This window comes from Ambystoma mexicanum, chromosome 12, assembly GCF_040938575.1.
Source record: "Ambystoma mexicanum isolate Mex_15411 chromosome 12, UKY_AmexF1_1, whole genome shotgun sequence".
Taxonomy (NCBI): domain Eukaryota; kingdom Metazoa; phylum Chordata; class Amphibia; order Caudata; family Ambystomatidae; genus Ambystoma; species Ambystoma mexicanum.
In genome coordinates this window covers 274,958,154-274,971,271 of record NC_090936.1, presented here as the reverse complement: position 1 = coordinate 274,971,271, position 13,118 = coordinate 274,958,154, and the positions used below count along the sequence as shown (strand labels likewise).

Here is a 13,118-nt window from a genome sequence, read left to right as displayed (position 1 = left end):
AAATGAGCAAAAGTACAAAACTACTTGTCGTTTTGAAATTATGTCTTTTTCTTTCTCCATCAGCTTCCATGAGCCATACCTCCCAACTTCTGGTCCTATCAGCAGCAAGTGGGCGTCTTGGTGGGAGGTGAAGTGAGAGTGCTAGCCAATCAAAACAACTAAGGAGAGAGACCAGGAGAGCTGCCTAATCAATCGGGGAACCATCATGCCAGGGGAACAAAGCTAATCCAAGGCCTACCTAAAAGGAGGGAGAACAGGAGACCCAGGGACTTTGCTTGGAAACCTGGGAGACCTATCTGAGAGAGGCCTGTGGCCGGGAGAGACCTGGCTGATGGATAGAGATTTCAGGTGTGAGCTGCCTTGCTGAATGAGGATCCTAGGATCTGGTGGGCCTCCTGAGCAGAGAACAGAGATCTCCCATGTAAGGAGATAAATCACAAAGCTATCAATTGTGTAGGGAGCTACCTGCCTTAATACCTTTCCCTTAGTGGGTAAAGAAAGCTGGGAAAAACTGGGTATATTGAACTAAAAAGTTAACTCAATGAATTCTCTATAGATGAACACTCTATCCAGTTACATTGAATTGTGTTGAAATCTGTCTGTTTAACCATTACCTTTGCATTGGTGGGTGCTCTCCATTAGTGGGAGGGGGGGTTGTATACCATCGGCACAATTAACTAAAAATATAACTTAATTAATTCACATAGGGTCATTTATCACGGGGTGATGTTTTTGTCAACATTTGAATTGACAAAGGATTATCCCAGTGCACTGTAAATGACTCTAGTCTGTAATGTAATTGGGTAACCCTGATGTTAAATTGAATGTGCTAGTGTCCCCAAAATGAAAATCCCAACACCTTGCATTCCCTTTGAAAACAAATTGTGAAAAACGAATTTTCCCTTTCAGTCCAAACCAGAATCCCAAAACCTTGCATTTTCATTGTAAGAGTGGTGCAAAACGAAATTCCCCATTTATTCCCTTGCATCCCAAATCAGATTTCCAAAACATTGCATTTAACCTAAATAGAAAAGCCCAAAATGTGTTTCCATTGTGTTCCCACTCCCTGTACCTTGCCTTCAGATCAGAGGGGTCATATCTAAATGATGCTTGGAGGGTGGGGTTGCTGGCAGAAAGGAGTAGTGTGCCAAACTAAGCAATCGCTGTGTGTTTTGTATTTGTCCTATTGGTGAATTTGCAAGCAATCTGATGTAAATTGTGACTGCCAACTTCAATATTTTACATGTGTATTATAGCAACTGAAAGTCCTTTAAACCTATGCTAGTCAATTGGTGCAAAACATTTGAAGTGGTGATATTGTGTAGTGCCATAGCGCTGTGGTTGATGTTTTTGTGGTTGCCTATGTTTCTTTTCAAAAACTTAACTAAGTAGATATTCTTACTATAGACCGGCCTGGTTCCTACCTGATCGATGGTAAAGAGGGTATTTTGACATATTGTACGATAGAAGGGGAGGCCTCACTAAATTTGAATCTGTAAAGCGTTTTGTTGTGCCCCACCTTGTTTGGGTGGGGGGACTCCCTGAGTTGAGAGTGACTGCCTAATAAACACGTGACAACATCTCTTCAATGGAGGATGAATTCACTTAGCTACCTTACTGGGTCAGGGTTTCAGCACTAATATGTGACCAGATTCACACGCATATTGGCATCACTAAAACTCCTGAGAATCTGTGTGCAGTTATCTCATCTACATGGAGCATTAAGGCACAATGAAGATGTCAAATGCACTTATATCACCTGAATTGACATTCGCCTGCAGTTGTATTTATTTATTTATTTTGCTATTTACCCAAGTAGGCATCTGTGTGCTTATCTTACATGGGTTAAATGTACATACATTACTTACTTACAAAGACGTAGTACACGGTTATTGGCATATCGATCAGTAGCATAGTTACTTAGTTGCATATACAGATATCATAATAGTGCAATTATTAACATATGTACATGGGCAGATCTGCTGACCTAGGGAAAGTGGTTCAGTGATTAAGGTTCTACGCTATTAACTTGTTGTGTGGCATGAGTTAGTCGTTTGTTCCCTGTGTGAAGAGATGGGTTTTCAGTAGTTTGCAAAACTTCCAGAAGGAGTTTACGGCTCTCAATTTAGCTGGTAAAGCATTCCATTGTTTCACAGCTATTGTGGGGAAGCTGCTACCTCCAGCTTTTTGCAGTTTGAATCTGGGTGTGGCTAGGAAGTTCAGGTTAGCTGACCATGGGGCCGGTTAGATTGGGATCTGACCACTTTGTCTGCGATGTATGAGGGTGCTACTTTGAACAGACATTTGTGTGTTAGGGTCAGAGTTTTGAAATTGATGCGTTCTTGCACTGAGATCCAATGGGCCTTCTGTTTTGGGAATGTTAAGTACAGCTCTCAAGGCACTGTTTTGTTCTACCTGATGTTTTTTGATGTTTTGGGACTTAGTGCCAGCATAAAGGACATTGCAATAGTCCAATCTGGTCAAGATGAGCGCTCTGGCCAGTGTGATGCAGCTGTCATGTGACAAGAAAGTTCTGCATGTGTTAATGAGCTTGCAAGTAAAAGCTGTAGCTGACGCAGTGGCATTTACTTGTTTGGCTAGAGTTACAGATGAGTCCAAGTAGAAACCAAGGGTTTTCACTTCTTTGGACACTTTTATTATGTTACAGTCAATGTTGAATGTTTGAAAGGCATCGTTTAGTTTGATGAGACAGAATTGGGAACCTATGAGGAGCAACTCTGTCTTATCATCATTGAGGCAAAGACCATGATGGCCCATCCATGCTTGGATGGTTAGGTAGATAGCATTGAGCGTGGCAGAGGCTATGGCACGGTCACCTGTGATGGGGATGAGGATTTGGGTGTCATCTTGTCAAATGAGAAATTATATCGTGCCTTCTATTGCAATGAATATATGTATATTGGCCTACGCCAAGCTGCTTGTAAGTCACTTGCGAAGAAATCCATGTTGCAAGGTCCTGACGTTAAAATTAATGTAAACCACCATTTTAGGTCAATCCGCCATTTTAGGTTTGCTTTGCAAAGTCACCCTGTGAGTTAAAATGGTGGACAATGTCATTCCGAAATACAACATGGCCGTCTTGACCTCTGTGAGTAATTAATATGTAACTTGCCTGCACCTTCAGGACACTTGTTGAGGTTGTGAACTGAGACCTTGTCCTTCGTTGACCTGTGTGTAAAGGATTACTCGCGTCAACGAAACTAATCCGCGAGCATATGTTAAGAACAATGTATTCAAATACTGAACTAAGAACAGTTGTTTAACTACATTGCATTAATGTTTGAGAAGACCTGCATGGGAAATCCCAAAATACACACTTGCCGTGTAGGCTTGTTGATGTATGTATTAAAGGCAAACTAGTTACATGTGGATATGCAAACTCGGCATGAACCCTAGAACAGTGATGTATTAGAGGAATATTAACCCGAAGTAGGGTTGGACATTGTGTTCGCAAATGGTATAAAAGAGCAATGAATTCTAATGTACAGCGTCTCACACTGAATACACCGAACCACGCTGGAGTTCGCTGTGTTGCACTGAGGGCCGATAGCTATCTGATTTTGCTTTGTTCTTTGTAACTGATTCAGTATAAATTAAAGATCTTCGTATGTTCCTTTGTAACCCGTGTTCAGTGTATTTCCTTTTGGGGTACCCAGCCTGGATATTTTGATTTTGTTTTCACAATCTGTGTAGTTAGTGTAAGTGACACCAAAGTCGTCCAGACAGTCAAAAAGAGGTTTGGTAAAAATGTTGCATAGCATTGGAGAGACGCATGAACCTTGAGGTATGCCATAAGTGACCGGGGTTGGTAGTGCTTCCACGCTGGGGGAGAAGACGCTCATTGTTCTGTCAGGAATTATTTTATCCTTTGGATAGCATTAGGGGAGAAGTGAGCTGCTGACGCTAGGTGTCTGCATAGGATATTGTGGTCAACAATACCAAATGCTGCAGAGAGGTCAAATAAGAGATGTAAGGCTAGTTTGTCCTTGTATTTTAGTTCATCCATTTGGATTTCTAGCTCCAAAAGAGTTGTTTCCGTCCCATGTCTGGGACGGAAGCCCGGTTAAATAATCTTGATAGCAAATACCACTCTCTTTAGTAGATGTGGTCCTTTCAGAGCAGGATTAAAGGTGATTTTACATATGAACCAAAGTATGAGTGAAGTTTACAACCCACTATTAAAATTAGAATTTCTACAATGACATGGAGGAATTCAAGTTCTAGTTCCCACCACATTAATCAGAAGACATGATAAATTGCTGACCTTGAAACCCACGACCACCACAAGTGCTTCTGTTTGGAGAACAGGGTGGGAGGCAGAAAGAGGCTGACACAATGTAAGGTTTCATTGAACAGAAGTTTGAGTATTTTGATCACCACAACAACAAAGGAATCGCAAAAAATACTTTTATCATAGGCCATAAAGTCTCCAACAACAGTTCAAGCAAACAGGTCCAGATGAGAGTCTGATTGATAGACCTGGATTTTCTCTTCGGGCTTCAGGTTTGCAAGGTTCCTGAACCTTAGTTATGTTATGTATAATATTAGGCCTCCCGTAGCCGGTCCACACAAAGCTTGGTTAGGTCAGAAAGGTCTCCTCAGGGAGGTCAAAACACTGGATGAGCTTTGGCAGTAATGATCCACTCTCCTAGCCTATTTGTGTTGGGCTGAGAGACTATTCATCAGTTGACCACCTCCCTGTTCTAGGGTCTGTTTTCTCGAGACAGCTCCTTACTGAACCCACTAGCATATGCTCCCTGGCCCAGTGACATTCATTACAAAACCAAAAGTTGATGGCTGGAATGTTTTGAACAAATCATAACAACAGACAGAGCTCTGGGCAACCCCCCAGACAATAGATTTTCAGCCAGTCTAGCTATTGCAGAAGGGGAAAGACCATATGCAAATTAGGCTTGGCTACACCCCAAAAGGAGCAATCCAACCCAAACTGCTAGGTCACATACCTTCGGCACAAGACCACAAGCATCCCCAACATGTTGTGGCCTTATTGGGCATCATCAGTGAGTAGCTTGGGTCTCTAGGCCCATCTCTAGGCCCATCAGGCTCTGTATACCCACGTCTGGGCATACCCGTCCCACTCGGGGTGACTAAGACAAAACAAAGAGTTGATGGCTGGGAAATTTTGAACACATCATAGTCAAGGGCAGCTCTGGGGAACCCTCCATACCATCCTTTTCCATACTACCAGTCCATTACAGAAGGGGAACACATATGCAAATCAGGCTTGGTCCCACCCCAAAAGGGGCAGTCCGCCTGAACTACTAGGTCACATCCCTTCTGCACGAGACATTGCACCATCTCATATATCTGAATATGATCGCACTTTCCCTTAGCAAGAAACCCGAAAGCAAACTTTCAAAGGGCGAACTGCCGAGTTAAATTTAATTAACAATCAAAACCATATTATACAAGGATTTACAAAAACATTTTTACAAAATGTTAATATAAACCACAATTAAATACAGAATCAAAGTTACAAATAAAATGTTGATAACATCATGATGGCAGCATTGGAAATGCTCTTAAAATGAGTTATTTACAATGGTGTTTGTATAAATCACCATGTATAAGAGTTTCCCAGTGTATACAAATTCTTCCAAAGTTGGAAAATTGTTGTTTAAAAACAAGTGTTCCTACTATAACCAAATATTTTGGTTATGCCCAACGTGTTTCAGGATGAGAAAATCCTTCTTCAAGGGTATAGGATCCACATTTCCTTTAATAGTAAATAATATTCCTAATTAAAACAGATTATAATGACATCACTATCATCCAATAGCTATGTGTATATACACTGACCTGAGTACATCAAAATAGACCGATACACCTTTCAGAAAATAATCACCAGTCTGAAAACACAAAAGATATACAAGTCACATTACAAAATGTGACTAGCCAAATCAATCCAAGCATGTGAAAACCCACAGTATAATGCCATACTTTATGCCTTATGTCCAACAAAATACTCCTCTTTCTCAAAAAAGAACCACTGTTCATGTTAAACTACCTACAATCCAACAAAAAAATATATATGTCCAAGACCATAAAACTGAAACTACCACAGTAACATAACATAATGCATACATCTAAAATTACCAAGAAGTGTAATGCAAGCAATTGAGCAGAAAAGCGGAACACCGCTTTTTGCACCATGCTCAATTCTAAATCTGTCAGGTGACCAATAATGTCACGTTACCTGAAATGTCACATGATGTATTTATGAAAAAGGGTTGCCATCTTAAAGTGTAGCTGCAAAACGAATTTCTCATAGTGAGCAATGTATGGGGAAAAGCCATAATAATCAACCACATGATGCACACTAGCTTTCTAAGTTGACTCTGGTCAAAAACAATATATTTGAAAAAAGTACCAAATGGAACCATAGATTGAAAAAATAAATATTCACTGCTGCAATAACAGTTAAAAAGTGCTACCGTCACATGATAAGTACCTAAGTCATGTGATAATGCCTACCTGAAAGGACCACCATCTTGAAGAGGTTGGAAAAAGTTGCTCCTGGAATACATTGTGAAAAACTACTGAATTATGTTCAAACTATATAATTAGGTAACAAGAACACACAATGTAATGAAAATCAAGGAATACATGAAAATGGTGGACAGATTACAGAAATATTAATCATGTAGAAAAGAAAATCAAGCTCATTGTACAAAAAAGGCTAAAATAGTACATGACGAGAACAATATTTAGAAATGTCAATGGCAATGTAACATAATCCATAATGGTCACAAAATGTAGATAAAGGGCCTCGTAGGCGGTGAGCCATGGCGCTATTAGCGCCATGGCTCATGCCGGTAAAATACCGGCACCGCCTTGGCGGAAAGGGGATTTACCGCCCCATTCCAAGGTTGGAGGGGCGGTAAATCCCCCTTCCGCCATTGCCCTTCCCCATTCCCATTTCTGCCCCATAGGGCTCTATGGGAATGGGGAAGGCGCTAATTACGGCACTGCATTTTTGCAGTGCCGTAATTAGCTCCGAGGTCCCTTAGCGGGTTGGATTTTAACGCCTGCAAAAAGCAGGCGTTAAATCCCCCAACCCGCAAAGGGACCTCGTAGTAAGGCGGTAGGGATTTACCGGTACCAGTATTTTACCGGTACCGGTAAATCCCTACCGCCATCCGTGTAATGAGGCCAAAAGTGTTCAATGATGTAAAAACTATATAGCAACACACCCATGCATCATTAGATAATCAACACACAATGTAAAGAAAATAAATGAATAAATACAAAATGCATACTTATTACTGGATTAATGATTATGTAAAAAAGGAAATCAACCACTGGATTGGCAATGAACCTTGTATTTGTATTTGTATTTATTTTATTTATATAGCGCACCAGGCCCAAAGGCAACCGGGCGCATCACTTAGTTACAGGCATGGTAAAATAAAGCATTTGAATACAATATACATAATATACAAATTATACATCACTTAGTTACAGGCATGGTAAGATAAAAGCATTAGGATAGAATATACAAAATATACAAATTATGCAGGAAAAATACAGTGTTCAAGAGCGGGTAATAACCGTAAGTCGGTGACGCTGTTGTTGTGACCCTGGGCGCCATGAGATAGGAGTTAAGGCAAGTCTTGGGCAGACAGCCAAGCTGTACCCTGTAAGGTTTTGACTATGGCATATAAATGAATCATTCTTGCAGTGGAGGACAATTGTGTCCAGGTAGATGACAGCAAACCTTTGGCGAGGCCGCAGAATTGTATTATATACATTACTCTTAGAAAGGTTGCAGGCAATCCATGCAGCCCGACGGAAAGTACTGTGAATTCTAATAGCCCTGCTGAGCCAGGAAGGCAATGTTCTCCAGGTCCTTTGTCAGGCTGATTGTGGATATGAAATAGGCCATCCCCACTTGGCAAATGAATTAATCAATGCATGGTATTGGGCAGAATTTAAACAGGACATTGGGCCTCATTACGAGGTAGGAGGTAGCCATGGTGGTATTAGCACCATGGCTACCCCCTTACCGCATTCCGGGTCCGAGTTCCCAAAATAGGGACTTACCGGGTCATTCCAACCTTGGAGAACCCGGTAAGTCCCCATTCCGGGAACCATTCCCCATTCCCATTCGAGCCCCCATAGGGTTCAATGGGAATGGGGATGGAGCTAATAACGGTACCGCAATTTGCGGTACCGTTATTAGCTCTGAAGACCCTTAACGGGTCCCTTCCATAACGCCTGGTAAAATGAGGCATTAAGGAAGGGACCCGCTAAGGGACCTCGGAATAGGGTGGTAAGGGATTACCGGCACCAGTGTCCTTACCGGTGCCGGTAATCCCTTATCACCTACCTCGTAATGAGGCCCATTGTGTTCACTTTGCAGAAGGTAATGCAAAACCATAAGGTCCCATTCGGTTTGGTACACCAGGATGATTAGTGAGAGCCAGTGACTCCCGGTGGAATGACAATACCCATTTTGAGCATTTTATGGATGCCAAGCTTCTGGTAGTTAATTGGGGTGAAGATGGATGCCATTCCCAGGCAACATCCCAATTTGATATATAAATCCATGGTATCTCAACCACAACATTCGACACTTTCTTGAGTAAGTCTTGTAGTTCTCTAGTTTGTTGTTTGGTCTGGAATCAATCTTGTCTCACATACCAGTAGCTGTTGTTGTTCATCTGCTAGCAGGTGATCCATGAGTTCTGGGTCCTCTGACTTCTTTCATGCTTTCAGCCAAAGTGGTAGACTTGGGTAATATTCCACCAATCGTCCTGCTGGATGCAATATTTGTGATTATTGAGGACCTGGATCCCTTTTAGGCCCTGTGTCCCCTGGCAGACAACGTATTTGTCGATGTTGCAACAACCCCAGCACATCATCCCCTACTACAACAAATCTTCTGAGCATGGCACTCCAATTACAAAAACCTCTTTTGTTTAATATTGACTGATTTTTAAATATTGTCGAGCCAAGGACTGGTTAAGTCATAGCCTTCCATGGCTAAAATAAAACTACTAGTCTCTTCTTCTGCTCCTTCGGGTCTTCTCAGCCTTCCCTCAAAACGTACAGCACATTACTAGGCTTCCCCAATAGGTGACCTTGAAATGTGAGTATCCTCTTGAAGCTTGTGGTGCAATTCTGGCAGTGAACAGGGCCCAGTGAAGCAGTGTGTCCCAATTCTGTGCATCTTTTTCAAACATCTTCCAGAGAAATTTCTTCTGAGCTTGTTTGAAGCACTCAACAAGGCCATTGGATTGGGGGTGATGGATAGAGGTGCGTGCAGTGTACATCTTTTAGTATTTTCTTGAGCTCTACCATGATGCAAGACTTGAAGGGAATTCTCTGATCCTGGATCTCTTTCTGAAAGCCGACACAGGAAAAGTGTCTCCCATTCCTCTCTAAACTTCTTGAGCACCTGGCCTGCTCGCAACTCTCAACCTTTGTCACTAATCTCTCTCTCCTTCCTCCCTCTCAATCTGGCTTCCGTCCTAAACACTCTCCTGAAACTGCCCTCAGTTACATCCTTAACTCCCTCCTCTCGGCATGATACTCTAAGCAATCCTCTGTCCTTATTCTTCTAGACCTCTCTGCTGCCTTCGACACTGTCGATCACCCCCTTCTTCTCAACACTCTTTCTTCCTTTGGATTCAAAGGCTCTGTTCTTAACTGGCTTTCCTCTTTTCTCTCCTCCCACTCTTTTACTGTTTCCTGGGGAGGCCGCTCCTCTCCTACCCAACCACTGGAATACAGAGTACCCCAAGGTTCAGTACTTGGCCCTTTCCTTTTCTCACTCTATACCTCCCTCCTTGCCCCAGTTATCTCCTGATTTGGCATTTCTCACCATTCCTATGCCGTTGTTATTCAACTCTTCCACTCCTTCTCTTCCTTCTCTACTGACCTCCACCTTAAACTCTCCTCCTGCCTTACTGCAATAAAAAATTCGATGTCTTCTCGCCTCCTTTCCCTTAACACTGATAAAACTGAAGTAGTTTTCTTCCCCTCCAACTCTCTTCCCCCTCCCTCTCCTCCTCCTTTAATTCATTTTCCCCCTTCTAATCCATCTCTGCTTCCCTTTCCTCCCTTGGCTGGCTTTCCTTTCACTCCCAACTTAAATTTCAATGTCTCTCCCTAGTCTTTAAATCTCTCCACGGTCTTGCTCCCCTTATCTCTCCTCCCTCCTCTCGTTCTACACTCCCTCCCGCTCCCTTCGCTCTGCTGACCACTTCCTTCTCACTGTTCCTCCTTCCCCTTGTGCCACATCCCGTTTCTGCTCCTTCCATCTCCTAGCCCCTCTTCACTGGAACTCCTTACCTCTCTCACTCCGCTCTATCTCTACCTTCTCCTCATTCCGAACATCCCTCAAATCTCTCCTTCTCCATTCCTCGCCATGAAACCCCTCCCCTTCCTGCTCCCCTCCCACCTTGTCTTATCTCCTTGATCATCTCCCTCTCCCTCCTCCCCCTCCTCCTCCTCCTCTTCCCCTCTCCCTTTTCCCCTTTTCACATTCAGTTCGACAGCGCTACTCTTCTTCTCCTATCCAGTTAATTGCTCTACTTATTGTTTTGTTGATCTGATTCTCTTTTGTAAATTGCTTCTACCGTTACTGTTATAAAGTTATTGTCACATGTATCCTGTTATTAAAGTGTGCAGCGCTTTGGTGTAAAGCGCTATATAAACAAAAATAAATACAAATACAAATACAAAAGTAGGGTTGATCTGTTTTTAAATGCTCATAATGTTGTTGGCTTGCATGGTAACTGCCTCAGGGTACTTTGTCGCATAGTTCCATAATGAACAGAATGTACTGATTCCCTTGCTGTTTAGGGACTGGTGGCCCAATAACATCTATGTCATTGTGTCTTCTGACATTGTGTGCATTGTAGGCAATACTGCTTGATCTCATGGTGTAGTCCTGGCCAAAATAATCAGCTAAGGACATGGCCCTGCATCTTAGCTACCCCATGATGCCCTGCTGAGGGATGGGAGTGTGCTAATTCAGGACTGCCTTTCTGTACTTCACTGATACTGGTAACATGTTGGGAATATGCCCCTCTTTTTGTACATTGATGGAAAAGTGATCGAGCAGACTGCATACCCTGTGTTTTTTTTTTTCTTGTGTGTTTATTTTCACATGTATAAATTGTGCTACCTTATCCCTGCTGCTTATTGCATTTATTTCCTGAAGAACATTTACCTGATTGAAATCAGAACACTGTTCACCTCTAGAGAGAAGCAAAATTCTCACTGGACCCCTTCCCATTTGTCTCTCAAAATGTAATCTTAATCCTCATGAGTATGTACTCTTTCTTCTCAGATCCAGTCAGGAACAAGCTCTAGGAATGAGCTTAATGTAATCGTATATCATTGGTGTTTTTGTTTTCTGGTGATTAATCCACATCAAAAGATGTCTGTGTATTCTTACCTGTGTTTGCTCCCTTGTTCCCTCCTAACAAAAACCCACAACGATGCATTGGAAGGATCAAAACATTTAGACTTTCAATGATGCAGATTCATTCAGTATTCATTGTTTAACTTATTTGTGGCCTATCATGAACTCATCAGAGGAACATAACTCTCTGCTTTACATCACATTTTGACTTTGTAGAGGAGTCCACTCCTGTCAGTCAGTGTGCCCATATTGCAGAGTGTAGGAGAGGGCTGTCCATTCTTTGTGCAGCGTGAGACAGGGTGTGTGCAGGTAATGTAAATTAGTTTTTTTATGAAACGTGTATCTGTATGTGTGCATGTATGTTGATGGGTTTGTTTTAATGCATGGATGCATGCAAGAAGTTGTTTGAATGATGTGTGAATGCAGAGATGAAAGTGTTGCATGTGAGGTTGTGTGTGCGCTTGAAGGGAGAGCAGGGTTGCTAAATGTAGGGGTGGGCGCTGCCATGCCTAGAGCAGGCCCCACATGTGTGTGCTTCTGGGGGCATGATATTCTTTTGTACCTTGATGTACAGTAAATGTTATTTACTGTGCCTGAAGGACAAACAAAGCTATAGGCAAGTCCACATAATAACACGTATCATGTTTGCTTTGCATCAAGGGTAAACCAACCTGATATGCATTATTACCCTTGATGCAGACTACTGAGCATTACCCTTTATGCACCGAAATACATTGAATGTAGGCCTGTCTAGCCACGAAATAACCATTATCATGCTTGCTTTAATATTGATGCAGAGTAACATTTTGACTGTGCATCAAGGGTAGAGCAAACATGATCAGTGTCATTACATGACTAGACTGGCCTACATTCAAGTCTACATTCAATGTAGGCTAGTCTAGCCATGCAATATCACTAATGTTTGCATTGCATCAAGGGTAAAGCAAACATGAGTGTTATTATGTGGCTAGACTGGACGACATTGAATATAGGGCAGTCTCGCCAAGTACTAACACTTACAATGTTTGCTTTGCTTTGCATCATAGTATTGTGCATCAAGGATAAAGCAGACATGATAAGTGTTATTATGTGTCTAGACTATTGCAGGCCAGTCTAGCCATGAAATGACACTTATTATGCTTGCTTAACCATTGATGCCAAGTAAAAAAAATGCCATGCCACACACATTAAGAAATATGCAGACTGGCATTACTAATAGTGTCAGTCTGTCCATACTTTCTAATTGTGACATGGTATTTTTAAATTGGTATCACGGATAAATCAAACATGATACGTTTTATTTTGAGACTGGTCTGGCCTAGAATAGTGTTGCCAGTCTCAATATACTTTCTTACTGTAGCATGGCATTGTTTACTTGGTATTAAGGATAACGAAAACATGAAAAGTGTTATTACATGACTTGACTACATTGGTGGTGTCAGTCCGCATTTACTTTCTTACTGTGGAATGGATTTTTTACTGGGCATCAAGTGTAAAGTATAAAATATTGAGGGTTGGCTAGACTGGCTTACATTTTTCGGTAAAATGTGGCCATTTATTCTGAGTGTGTCATGGCATTTTTTAACTGAGCATCAACGGTAAAAACAAACATAAGTGTGATTTCGTGCTACCTGGCATAAGTTGGTATAGCCAGTATGGATATAATCTCTTTCTGTGGCATGGCATTGTTTACTAGCTGGGA

The 13,118-nt window shown here is 41.9% G+C and overlaps 1 protein-coding gene across 2 annotated transcripts in view; it reads right to left on the bottom strand.

Moving 5' to 3' along the window:
• The window catches only part of PDE3A (phosphodiesterase 3A), a 1,388,780-nt gene that overhangs the window by 308,375 nt on the left and 1,067,287 nt on the right, over positions 1-13,118 (bottom strand). The window lies entirely within an intron of this gene.